Source organism: Amphibalanus amphitrite, unplaced genomic scaffold, assembly GCF_019059575.1.
Source record: "Amphibalanus amphitrite isolate SeventyFive unplaced genomic scaffold, NRLGWU_Aamphi_draft 000309F_arrow, whole genome shotgun sequence".
Classification (NCBI taxonomy): domain Eukaryota; kingdom Metazoa; phylum Arthropoda; class Thecostraca; order Balanomorpha; family Balanidae; genus Amphibalanus; species Amphibalanus amphitrite.
In genome coordinates, this window is record NW_024881804.1 from 664,740 (window position 1) to 677,681 (window position 12,942).

The 12,942-nt window shown below is 43.3% G+C and overlaps 1 long non-coding RNA gene across 1 annotated transcript; it reads right to left on the reverse strand.

Moving 5' to 3' along the window:
• Positions 1-760: 760 nt before the first annotated feature.
• Positions 761-1,699, reverse strand: LOC122388123. Its single transcript, XR_006257734.1, has 2 exons — positions 1,204-1,699; positions 761-838 (listed from the first exon to the last, which is right to left on the reverse strand). It is a non-coding gene; the product is annotated as an uncharacterized LOC122388123 (long non-coding RNA).
• Between the last annotated feature and the right edge of the window lie 11,243 nt (positions 1,700-12,942).

The following is a 12,942-nucleotide window of genomic DNA, read 5'->3' on the forward strand; positions in this document are numbered from 1 at the left end:
TCCACAGATAGACCCTTCTTCAGTTGCATAACCTGTTCTGGCTGTACACCTTCCTTCTCCATAGCGACATAAAGACGATCAACCAAAGCAGCTTTGTTTCCCCTGCTGTCTAGGTTACGATTCTCAAGCTCAACCTTCAGTTCTGAGATTCGAAGACCTTGAATGGCTGCTAGCAGTGGTAGGGCCATGGTAATGTACAGGAAAATAGGATAGGCAATTCCAAATCTCAGGCAAGGAATATGAAGGAATCTTAAAAAACCACAAACCTTAGCCACATAAACCAAAAATCCTCAATGCATCCAATCAGCTCAGTGCTGCGCAACCTTCAAACCAAGCGTGCACAGTTTACAGCCTAATCCAAGAACATCAAATACGCAATCAAATTCAACCTGCCTATTCCAGGTTAAACTGCTGCTTCCTTTGACTACAAAACAAATCACCAACAGCTTTGTCAACCAAATTCACAGACATATTACAACTTGTTCAGTCTGACCAAACTGCTATTATCCAATCAAAACAGGGCCTCAAACCAGCTGACCACTGCATAAAGCCATCACACACCACAATAGTCCACTGGCTGACCCCAAGAAATCATATGGCAGCACAGTGACCTGACCTCAGTGTGCGAGACGAACTTGCTGCAGGTCAGCTTGGCTGGGCGTGCTGCTCCGAACTCAACTGAAGATGAAGGTGATGTTGAAACTGTAGCCTCCAGGCGTCTCCAAAACTCGGCAGTCTGGTGGTGCAAAACTCGTGCAACTTGATAGTTGGCCTCTGTATTGTGACTCCAGCTTCACAAGCATCCAAGCAGGCCAAAGTAAGCAAGTAAGCAAGGTTTCTGAAAGGATACATCAAAATTAATAAAGCAGAAACGAAAGACAAACAGGGCAATGGGGGGCCAAACACAGAACTCAAGACGAATATGGCGCGGCCAAGGTCAAGGTCGTACGGGTGTCGCTCTCCCACTGCAATCAAATAGCCTTAAATGGCCTGAACACTGAGAGAATGTTTCTGGCCTTATAACAGACAAACTTATTCAGTGCTGCACTGCAATCCTGCAGAATATTCGCGAATAAACACATACGCAAAAATGGACACAAATCGGCGCATTTCTCAGATCCAGTTTGCAACAATGCAGCGCAATGAATACTAATATTGATAACAATTAAGCGTCTCTTTATTGCTAGAGACGATAACACTCACCAACATTATCCACCTGCAGACATATTCTTCACGCCTGAACGCTATCGCCTTCTTATACTTCAAACGCTTTCCAAGAACCAAAATGCGGCATGAAATGGGCGGTTACCAAATCTGACGTGTTGGCGTATGAGTACCAGCACTATTTCCAGTACCACACTAAGTACCGTGTCCATTATAATAGGTCTTTCTCTGAATGCAAAAGGCTCCTATGCATCACATGAGATATCACGCGAATCACAAATTTAACGCATTTTAACATGAGTATTTGGCTAACCATTCGACACGACACAATTCCACATTCACATTCCACATTACACAAGTACCAACTCTTTAATGCCCTGCAAGTACCAAAGTACCAATCAGCGTCTCAACCCGTGCTCCGTGCTGCCCCCTACCTCTGGCTGCAACCAGACAGCAGAGCCCTCTACTGGCTCTCCGTTTCCTACAGCTCGCTCAACAAGACGGGCCGATGGGCTCACAATGGGACAGGAAAGGACAGGAGAGTATAAACCAAAACCAAATGGAGACAATAAACGCTTCCGGCGTTTACACTATCCATAATTATCACCCCACCACCCTTATCTGCCTCAGTAATCACAATGTTTTTGTCCTTTGAGAGCTCCTCCAGAGCCTGCATATACCTTCGAGGTAAGCTGTTTGGTTCTTTGTCTGCTAACGCCTTACATACTGCTAATACGCCTTGTATGAAACCTTTGTCCACATCATGATCGTCCCATGAATAGTTACGGCTGACGTGCTCTGCATAAGAAAAACGATCTTTTCCCGAGTCAAACTTAACCCTATTCCTGGGGGGGCCTCAGGAGCCCCCCCTGAGGTTTTTTGGTTATATCTCCCAAACGCGTTGAGCTAGGAAGCTCAAATTTTCTGACTTTTCCTAAAAGGCTTCTACGCAACATGTCTGAAAATTTTGAGTTGATCTGACCTCAGGTCAGGTCACCAGAGGCGGTTTGGTGACGCTATCTCAGAAAAGTTTGCAATCACGCCAGAGCTAGAGTTTTTGACCGATCAATTTCTTCTCTTCAGGGTTTAGTTTGGGTACCAGTATGTGCAATTTGTATATCTCGGAATTTTGATATCGGTGACCTAAGGTCAGGTCAATTTCGCGACCTCCCCATTATAAGTCAATGGGGGAAAAATCAACTCCCTGTTTTTACCACTAAAACGGGTCGGAATGGCCCCATATACCATACATGACTTCATATACGATCAACCTTCACTACCTTGAGGTCTGTTTTGCTGTTGGGCAGCTGTGAGGTCATGTGACGTCATCAAAGGTCACCAAAGGTTTTTGGCCAATAACTCCGTACAGGAACAAGATACAGACGCGTGGATGGTCTCATTGTGTTCAGCTCGTCAAGACGCATCGAATGATATACATGATGACCTCTAGGTCACGTGACCTGAGGTCAACCTTTGACCTTGACCTTTCGAGGTCAACATATATATCATTCGATGCGGATTGACGAGAGGATCACGATGATGCCCTTAGTTTGTTCCTATCTTGACTAATTCGAAAGTTATTCGAGAAAAACTCTCTCCATATCTAGTGCCGCCATTTTGACTTTTTCGACCCCTGTGACGTCATCTTTGACCTGACCTGAAAATGACCTTAGTAAAAATTGTAGATCTTGGCCGTGCGTATCCGATGCTGTTTACCGCTTGTCGCTATCTTGCTTCGTTCTCGAGATCTCAGGGGGGGGGGCCGAATCGGCCCCCCCCCGCCAGTTTCTTGTCCCGGCGGAGCCCGCCAGGAATAGGGTTAACCCGCGCCCCGCTGGGCTATTCAGCCATACGCGCCCTGCTGGGGGGGGGGGGGGGGGCAGATTCTGCCCCCCCTGTCTAACTTCCGAACCGATGGTCGTAGAAAGACGGGGAAAACGGCAATCGAAAGCTCTCAACAAGGCGGATCTTAAAAGCCCAATTTTTTCTTAAGTAGGTCAGAGGTCAGGTCAAGGTCAGGTCAAGGGTACAAGATGCAAGTTTCTACAGTATCGGCCTTGCACCGTAGTTGCCGAAGAATGGAGTGAGACTGATTGCCCAAAACGTGTTCTTAGACTACCAAGACAATATTCGTTGCATACAATGTCATTCAAAGGTCAAGGTCAAGGTCAGGTCAGGTCATGTCAGGTCACCAAAAACAAAATATAGAAAAGGGTATGTGCGACACATGTTTTATGGGTCATTTTACTCATAGAATTCAATAGGCGCACTCAATAAGTGATATGGACCACCTCTGGATGAATTTCAGGTCGAGGTCAGGTCAAGGTCAGGTCAAGTGAGGTCAAATTTTGAAGTTGGTTGTTAAGGCCTAAAAAGGTGTCTATCTGATGCAGTTTTTCACGGCGAATCGAATGGTGCTATTTTTGTTTCCGTACGAGGTCCAAAACTTCCAAAAAAATCATTTTTCAAAATTTTTGTCAGTCGTGACGTCATAAAATTTTGAATAACTTCCACATTTTTGAACCGATTCTTCTAAAAATTGGTATGTAGGTGCACATAGACCACTTCTTTGACATATATTCCGGTTTTTTCGATACACTCAAAATTTTGGATTTTATAAATATTTTCCCAAAAAAGTCAGTTTTTTGAAAAAAAAATTTGGGCCAAAATCCAAAATTTTCAAAAAACCGAGATAGCCATTTGATAGACAAAGTAGAATCACGTATAACCTTTTTTGTTACGTCTTGATTCCTTTAAAAATGAAGATGTTAGCGGCGTTTGAAATTTTGCCATTTTTGAGGCGAAAATGGCGAACATGACGTCACTAAAACGTCAATTTCTCAAAAATTTTCCGACGGATTTCGCTCAAATTTTCAGGGAATGTGTCAAATTGATGTATGATAAGGTACTGAAAGTTTGACGTCGCTGGCGTAACGCGTTTAGAAGTTATTGGCGAAAAACGGGAGGGGGGGCAGATTCTGCCCCCCCAGCGGGGCGCGGGTTAAGACCTAAAGATAAGGCTTCCTTCTCAGTTTGAGAAAGTGGTGAAAGGTGCTGAAAGGTGCTGGCGAAGCCCCTCTCCAGGGCTCTGGGTTCTATAAGCGCGTCTCACATAAAAAACACGTCCGAAATGATCGACCAGTTGAAAAACATTGACATGTCAGGAAAGAAACTAGCCAGTTTTGATGTAAAATCCCTTTTCACGAATGTGCCTGTAGAAGGAGCTTTAGAGGCGATCGCCAAAGCCGTTAATAATAGAGATGAAAGATCTCTTCCTCTTCCAAAAGCGCAGTATATGGAACTAGTGACACTTTGCATGCAGTTTAACACGTTTACTTTCGGTGACACTGAATACGTTCAGTCAAATGGTTTAGCCATGGGATCTCCGTTAGGTCCAGTAGCGGCTTGCTTGTACATGGAAAACCTGGAGGAAGAAAAGTACAAACATATCATGGGTCCTGAGTGCACCTGGATTCGTTACGTTGACGACGTGCTCGTAATAGTTCCACACGATATGAACCTGAAAGAGAAGGTTATTGCCCTGAATGCCGTCGATCCGAAAATCCAATTCACAATTGAAACCGAAAACAGCGGAACGATTCCTTTCCTGGACACACTGGTTATTAGGTGCGGAAGTACAGCAAAATTTAAGGTATACAGAAAGCCTACAAATAAAGAAGACTACGTCCACTTCCTTTCAGGACACAGCGATCGCGTAAAAAGTGGCATAGTCATCGGCTTCTTCCTCCGAGCATTCAGGATTTGTAGCGAAGAATTCCTCGACGAAGAGGTCATCCATATATACGAAACGTTTACAAGACTTCATTATCCAAAAGGTTACTTAATTCGGCTCCAAAACAAGGCGAAAGAAATAAGGAGGAAGAGTGTAGAAGAAAAGAAGAAACAAAAACAAGAACAAAAGAAGCGAGGACGATTCATAACGATTCCCATCTCGAAACAAGCGAACGAAATAGCGACTAGTCTACGATCAGCTGGAACCAATGTAGCCATCGTTTCAGGATCAAGGATTCAAGATTTAGTGCGACCGAAGATGATGAACACATCAGACAACAGTGTTATATATGATACCTTGTTCTGGACCATGTTCAAAATCATATGTCGGTGAAACGGGGAGGGGTTTAAAGACACGACTTCAAGAGCACAAACGTGATGTTCGAAATCATAATGTGTCCAATGCGATGGTGCTTCATATAGAAAAGTATCATTATCTTCCAGCTTGGGACTCAGCTACAGTGATGGAAAAGGGCATGTCAAAACCGATTAAGAGAGCCATGGAAGCTGCATATATTTCACTTGAAGACACTGGTAACATAAAACCAGGCTTCTACAGCTGGTCCAGGATAGGTGCGAAAATGGTGCTTAAAAACAAATAGCTATATCTATAGGAGTGTCTCTGTTATCATGTGTCAATGTGTCAATTCCAATGCTGTGATTATGACTTACAGAATAGTTTAAACAGAAGAACGATATATAATTTTAGTGCGAGATTAGATATCACTTATATTTCAAAAAGGTAAAACTGTATTTCGTGCAGGCTGGTTGTCTTCTATATTTTTTATCAATGTAAAGCCTATCTTGTTTCCACTGACGAAGGCACTTTGTTGTCGAAACGTCTGATCTTATTACATTGTTTTTTGGATTGTCATTGTCGTTGAGAAAAACAAAATGTCTGACTCTTTCAATCCCCGATCCTTGCCCTCCACTGTGCCCAGCCTGCCGTACCCGTGACGACTGCCAAACATTTTTGGTAGCCATAAAATGCACTCTCAATTGGAATTGGAAAACTTAAATTACTTTGAACTTTTTGGTCCAGACACCCTAGTAGCATATTATTAGGATCTGAATTGTGAGGTCAAGGTCATGTCAGAGCCGCCAGTAAATACATTATTGTCAGTTGGACAGCGGGATACATCGCGATTAGGTCGAGAACGGGATGCTAAAATTTGAATAAGCAGCTCAGTGTCACAAACGCTGAAATTGATGACAGGATGCGTGTCAGCGTTGAAATGTCTTTTGTCTTTGGTCAAACTGGTTCGTTTGATTTATTATCGGCGGTGGCCAGGTGCAATTTGAGGTTGGAACGTTTGTGAAATTAAGGGTTTAGATTCGTGCTGTACTCACTAAAATTTGCGGCGAAATCATTGGTAATATTGCTGAAGGAATTAATTGCGAAGTCGAAATCAATTATTGAGAACAGGTAAATACGGTTGAAAAGGAATGTAATCTATATTACTATTTGTGGTGACATAGTTTCTGTCTGTTACCGACGTCGCGACATGGTGCTACGTAGCGCGGGTTACAGGCGAGACCGTCGCACCTGGCGCGCTGAAATTTGCGCAACTCATAGAACAAGGATGGACAACGTGCCTTTGAGCGGTCTCAGCTCGATCGGGTCAATAGCGAGCACGTGGCGCCTGCCCAAAAAGTGCAAATTCGCGTCATAGACTTTACATGTATAAATCGGCTTGCAAAAACGGGCGAAAATGGCTAAATTTGCCCGACACGGGTCCGGTTCCCGTGCAATATCTCAGTAACCGTGCGCCCGATCGTCACGAGGAAAACACCATCGTGTAGAGAATCGAACGGGCTATCGAATGGTGTGCGATGCGGAGGATGGCACGTGCCACGTGCACATGTGAGGGCAATTTCATTTCAAAAAGTGCCGTTTTAAATGGATTTTGGATTTTATTTTATTTTCACGTGACCGTCAGACAGAGTGAGTTGAAACAATTCCTATTGGCAAGAAAAATGTACCACCTTTCATGGAAAAATTGTGAAAAGCTAATTGATCAAAAACAAGGTGGAACAAATCGCTGGAGAAAATGGTATTTGTCCATAATGTGCCACTAAATAATTACACGGGTTTTGCTGCTTAACCTGATACGTTTGACAATTGAAAATGCTATCATTAGAAATACCATTCAATTCTCTCCAAGATCCATTCATCATTTTTGCATGACCAGCAACAGTATTCATAAGAATATAAATGTTTCAAACCTCTGCAAACCCATTTTTAGCGAAAATTATCTACGCCTTTCATTTGTCATAAAACTACGCACCTAAGTTATAAAACACATTTCACAGGTTCACTGAACTATAATGACAGATTTTGAAGTAGAAAGCATGCTTATCAGACACGGGCACCTCGATGCGATGGATATTATTTCCAAACCAAATCGTTTAGCCGTCAAAAAACAATCCACCGAAAGGGATGGATAACCCAACCGACACAAGAAAAACCAAACACCCGTCAATCGAGAATACCCCTTTTCGCGTTGCGGAGCACGCGGGTCAGCCTAGTGTTTTCTGTTTTAAGGTGGCGACTGATTCATGCGATCTATCTACGAATATGGCTATGAGTTATGATTTTCGGCAGATACGAATGCCTGAGCTTACGGCGGAATATCTTCTGTTACTTAGGTGCAGAGTTGAGAGTAGTGGTTTGAGGTCGACGGTCTGACACTTTGCGACTTTAGATAGTCCTTGTACTTTGCGTCATTGTAGTTGCGAAATGTCGAGTAATAGGTAGATGTAGAATTGTTTGTGGTTAGAACTAATATGCGGCTAATATAGGTACCGATCGTTGTGCTTTTCTAGAATAAATACTAGAAAAGACCAGCTTTGTTGGGAAACGATCAAATGGGACAGGAGTTTAATTTAAAAAAAAAACACTTACGTGGAATGGAGCTGATGAGATGTCGAACAGGGAGATATTGCAGCGATATTTTACCAGATTCACACTCACTGACACATTCGTTGAATCTACCCGGCCCGAAGAGACCGCACACACCAGTACTGCACCGCGAGTGATGACGCGCCCATCGCGGCGCGGCTTTGACAACTGTCGACTGTCGACGCGGCACCGGCCGTCGGCCGTGGTAATCGTCGTTCCCGACGCGGGCGTTGAGCCGCCAGAGGGCGCGAAAAGCAGCCACAACAGGGCAGTGGGTTAGCCGTAATTGGGGCGCGTGCGGTAGGTGAAGGTCATTAAGGTCAAGAGGCGTGGTTAGTTGTGGAAAGTTGCCACGGGATAAGGACGTGAACAGTTAACGCATAATTCTAAATACGACATGCTATGTTATATCTAGGACTGCAGTTCATTTGATGCGCATTGTTTACTGCTGATAGGATGATTAAAATTATATTTTCCATGAAGGGCTAGGGACCCCTAAGACAATATTCTGGCACTCTATAAAGATAATTTGTATAGGTAACTAGTAGTCCATCAGAAGCTATCGAACGAGTTTCAAGGAGTCATTTCCGTTTGAGCATTCAGTAATTTACTATGACACGGTGGATCACAACCAGACGACAGATCGGTGCGTACTAATTGGTTCTAGATCATCTGATCAAATCAAGAGCGGTTCAAGGTCTGCTAGGATTGTATACGAGAACTGATGATTAGGTTCACGCGTGCAGCAGTAATTATGACTTGAGATTACGATTTGGTTTGGATAAATAATGCGTTTTTGTTCTTCGCGTTCTTGCGAGTTAGCGCCAATAATTATTCCACCAATATTGGCACAGGGCATTGTGAGGCACAGACGGCTTGTTTGCCCGTCTCCTATGGCGTAATGTTTACCAGCATGACTGTATGAGACACAGATGCACTTCTCTAAACCCACGTCCAGACCGGAATAATAAGAGGGACACACCGTCACGTACGCAGGGCATATGCACGTTTTCCGCCAGTGGTACCGGCCACTGTTAACTTTCCCGCTTAGGTAACACTTGGTGAGAAGGCAGTGAGAGGTTTCTACGGCAGGGGGAAGGGGGAAGATTGGCACAGTGCAGTGGAGAGTAAGTTATGCCAAAGGCAAGAAGCCGAGGGTCAGGGGTGAGTCACCCAAAGGGCGGATAAGTCGAGCCGTAGTGTCCCGGGTAAGTCCTCATACTTCTTTCGTAAAGGTACTCTAATCGGTACTGGACAGCCTCAGGGGAGGAAAGAATGTACTCCAGGACACGTAAGGCCTTTTAAAAATAAATCCCATGGTTTAAGCAGGGTTGTATACGACTCAATCAATATCAATCAATTCAATCACGACAAATTTGGGAAACCAATCAAATCAATCAAGTCAGAGCAGTTTTCGGGAATTGATTCAATCGACTCAAACGCGACAATGAAAGGAATCAATCAACTCAATCAAACGACTCAAACCAAGACATACATTAGTTTTTTTTTTGCCCCACCAACTTGGAAAAGTGTCCATAGCAGTCTGGTGTACCTACCTACCTACCTACCTACCTACCTACCTACAGAAGAAACATAAAAAATATTGTCATTTGAAATTATAAACTGCCATGCCATTCAAAGTTTCTATGTAATAAGGAAGGATACCTAGTGATGGACAGGTGGATCATGATATTGAGGTTCAATGGGTAGAATTGGAGCAGAAGTTTCATTTAATGGGTGCAAAATAACCCAGTAGTTGAGTCGCCCCTTAACCCAAATCACCACCTTTCCTCTAAAAGTTGTCAATTTAATTTTGGCCATATTCCAACTCCATTTACACTAAATATCAGATATTGCAGTTGAAAGATTACTGCTCGGATTTTGGCAGTGTTCGTGATTTGGCCATTTACCCTACACCATGTCTATTTTAATGGATAATATGCATCAATAACATATTAACCATAGAGAAATAGAAAAAAAAATATCTTACCTGCATGTGACGGTTTCGGTTAGACAGAGACTGACGGGCAGCCTGAAAAATCTTTCCACATAATGTGCATTTGAGACGGGGGATGTTGTTAGATTGGGAAGGAAGAGATTTGAAGTATTTAGCGGCCCACGACTCTGGACGTGGCATGTGAATGATAATTCAAAACATTTTATTGCAATACAATTGGAAACTGTTAGGACTAGGGGATAGGGGTGAGAATTAAAAATATATTTAAAAGGAAATGGAGAGGACAGGGACTCTGGAACCACAGGATAAGTTAAGGACAAAGGAAGTAGGAACAAGGAAAATTAAAACGCGAAAACGGCACGGTGCGACTGCGAAGCAAAGAAAACGTTTTGCCAATAAGTATGCTAAGCTTTTATAAATCCTTATTCTTCGTCTTTTGATTTTTTGGTAAGATGACGTCATTGATTATCATGTAGTATGGTAGATCATCATATAAAAAATCGGTTGTACAACACCAATTTCGTTTTAATTATTATTTCATTTGAAATAAAACCACTTAACCCTCGCCCTGGCAGGGCATTTTTCATAACACGGCCTGGCAGGGGGGGGTCGATGCGACCCCCCCCCCCCTCGCGATTGGCTCCTATGGCACCTAGAAACACCAAATTTGGTAGGTAGGTGGGCCCCCTGGATTTCTCGCCCCTGTGCAAATTTGGTTGCTCTAGGTCAATATTTAGGGGGGTTTTGGGGGGTATAAATGTAAAAATTTCGCTAAAAACAGGCCAAAAGTTTTTCGCTTATAACTTTTGATCTAATTAAGATAGAGCAAAAAGAAAAACACCAGTGAACTCAGCACGTCAAGGCGCGTCGAATGATATACTTTTAACTTGCTTAAGTGTACTTAAAGTTTTTCTTAAATTCTAAGTAAACTTAAATTAATGAATTAAGTTAAAGTTAACCAAATTACATCATATCGCATATCATTCGATTCGGCTGATCACCAGGAACACAATGATACCATTTTTTAAGCTCTAGCGTCATTATGTGCCAAGTTATTGGCAAAAACGTCATTTGACCTCAGTTGACCTCATTTGACCTGACCCATGGATAAGTACACCAAACAAAGAAGCACCAAGTGACCTGCTGTTAAGTACTGTGGTTTCAAAGCACAAAAGTGATAGAACGAAGCGGATATCTCCAGTATTTTCCGAATTCAGTATTTTCCCATAGGCTTAACATTACGACGTAATGACCTCTAACTGACCTCAGGTCAGTGACCTCAAAAACCCGAACTATATTTTATACAACTCGGTGAACTTAGCACATCCTGAAAGTTTGAAGGAAATCAGTGCAAAACTGTGAGTTGGACAGGTGCAAAAAGAAAATTGAAATTTGACCATGACCTTGTACCGGTTTTTTCTGACCTGGTGACCTGACCCAAGGTCACCCGGACCTGAAATTTTCAGGTCACATGTAAAAAGGTTGCCCCATAGGCTGTGCCAAATTTGGCGGCGCTGCGCGCCGCCGTTTTTACGCTATCCTCGAAAAACCTTAGGGGGGGGGGGGTCGCATCGACCCCCCCCCCCTGCCAGGGCGAGGGTTAATAATATTCGGTAAAATATTTTAAGGAAAATGAAATATATTAAATATGTTATGCTTAGGCTCTCAGGAGAAACGGATCAACAAACGTTCTGCCGGTCCCGTAGCTCAGTTGGTTAGAGCGTTGGACTCCGGGTGGTGAGAGCACGCGTTCCCGGTTATGACAGTCCGGGTTCGAAGCGCGACGGGCGCTCGACATTTATGGGCCTCCTGACAGGTACCCTATGGTTGCGGTTGGTGGCAGGCCGTAGCCAGGCGAAGTCAGCGAGGGGACCGGCCGTGCGCGGCTTTGTGCGCACGTTAAACTTTGGACTCTAAATTCTGCCATAGAACTGGAATTGCGCGATCGGAGGGTAGAGGGCAGGGTCATCGCAACAAGCTCTGCTTAGCGGTGGCTCTGTCCTTGTGAATACTTCCCATCAAAAGGTTCGGACTAAATTTATAAAAAAATTAAACAATGCAGCAAATTAGCTATTAATTAGGTACGGAAACGTAATTAGCGAGACGAAAACGGCGCTTTTGTTTCAGTTATTTTTGTAGGGGTTTCAGATATTTATAGAGTTCAGTGGGTTGTTTCTGAGGAGATGTGGAGATGTGAATTATTAATTAATCACACTTTATTAGTATGTAGGGCCTTGCACTTTATCATCTGGATTAAAAAAAAAAAACGTTTCCTGCTGAGTGCAGAAAGGTAGGTAGGTGCATCGCCAGGTTTCTATCACCAGGATTGGAGCAGTTATTGCAGTTGAAAGTCAAAGTTGGCTGTTCATGTTTAGGCCCTGTTCTTTATTTGGCCATCTACCCCATATTGCAGTTGTGATGACAAGCAGTTTTCAGTGTAGTTTTGTGATCTTTGATGTCATCAATTGGTGTCATTATTTTTCGTCAACTAAAACTTATTTGAACTTTCCATTCAATCGACTCAATCATATGAGTCACTCTAATTTTCGGGAATCAAATCAGTCAACCAGTCGCTAAAGTCAAACGAGTCAGTCAACCAGTCATCTCGAAAAGTCAATCGACTCAATCCAATCAACTCAAAATACGCGTTGAAAACAAATCAATCAATTCAATCGACTTGATTGGTATACAACCCTGGGTTAAAGGATAGTCGAAGGATATGAAGTATGGTCTTTGGGTCGTGATGTGAACGGGAATGTTGCACGCGGACCGGAGAGGCATAGTAACCTCTCTCGTAGAGAGATAAGTCGGATATAAATCGTGTATGTGTGTACCATAAATCTATCGGACGTGTATTGAGTCCCAAAAATTAGTAGGGTGGATTTGTGCAATTATTCTGGACGGCCCTGCGATAAGTATCTTGGTCGCCGGTTAGCGGAGCATGCATATGGATTTCGGAAAGAGACATTTATCTCGCCGGGGAGATAGCTATTATTCAGGCACCTAACACCATCGGGGGAGGGGGAATTGAGGGGCGCTAAAACTTTGGGTGAATTTGGAACGAATGTAGAGAGAGGATGAGAGTGAGGATGGTAAAGGATTAATCTTAGGATGAGAGAGAGAGAGA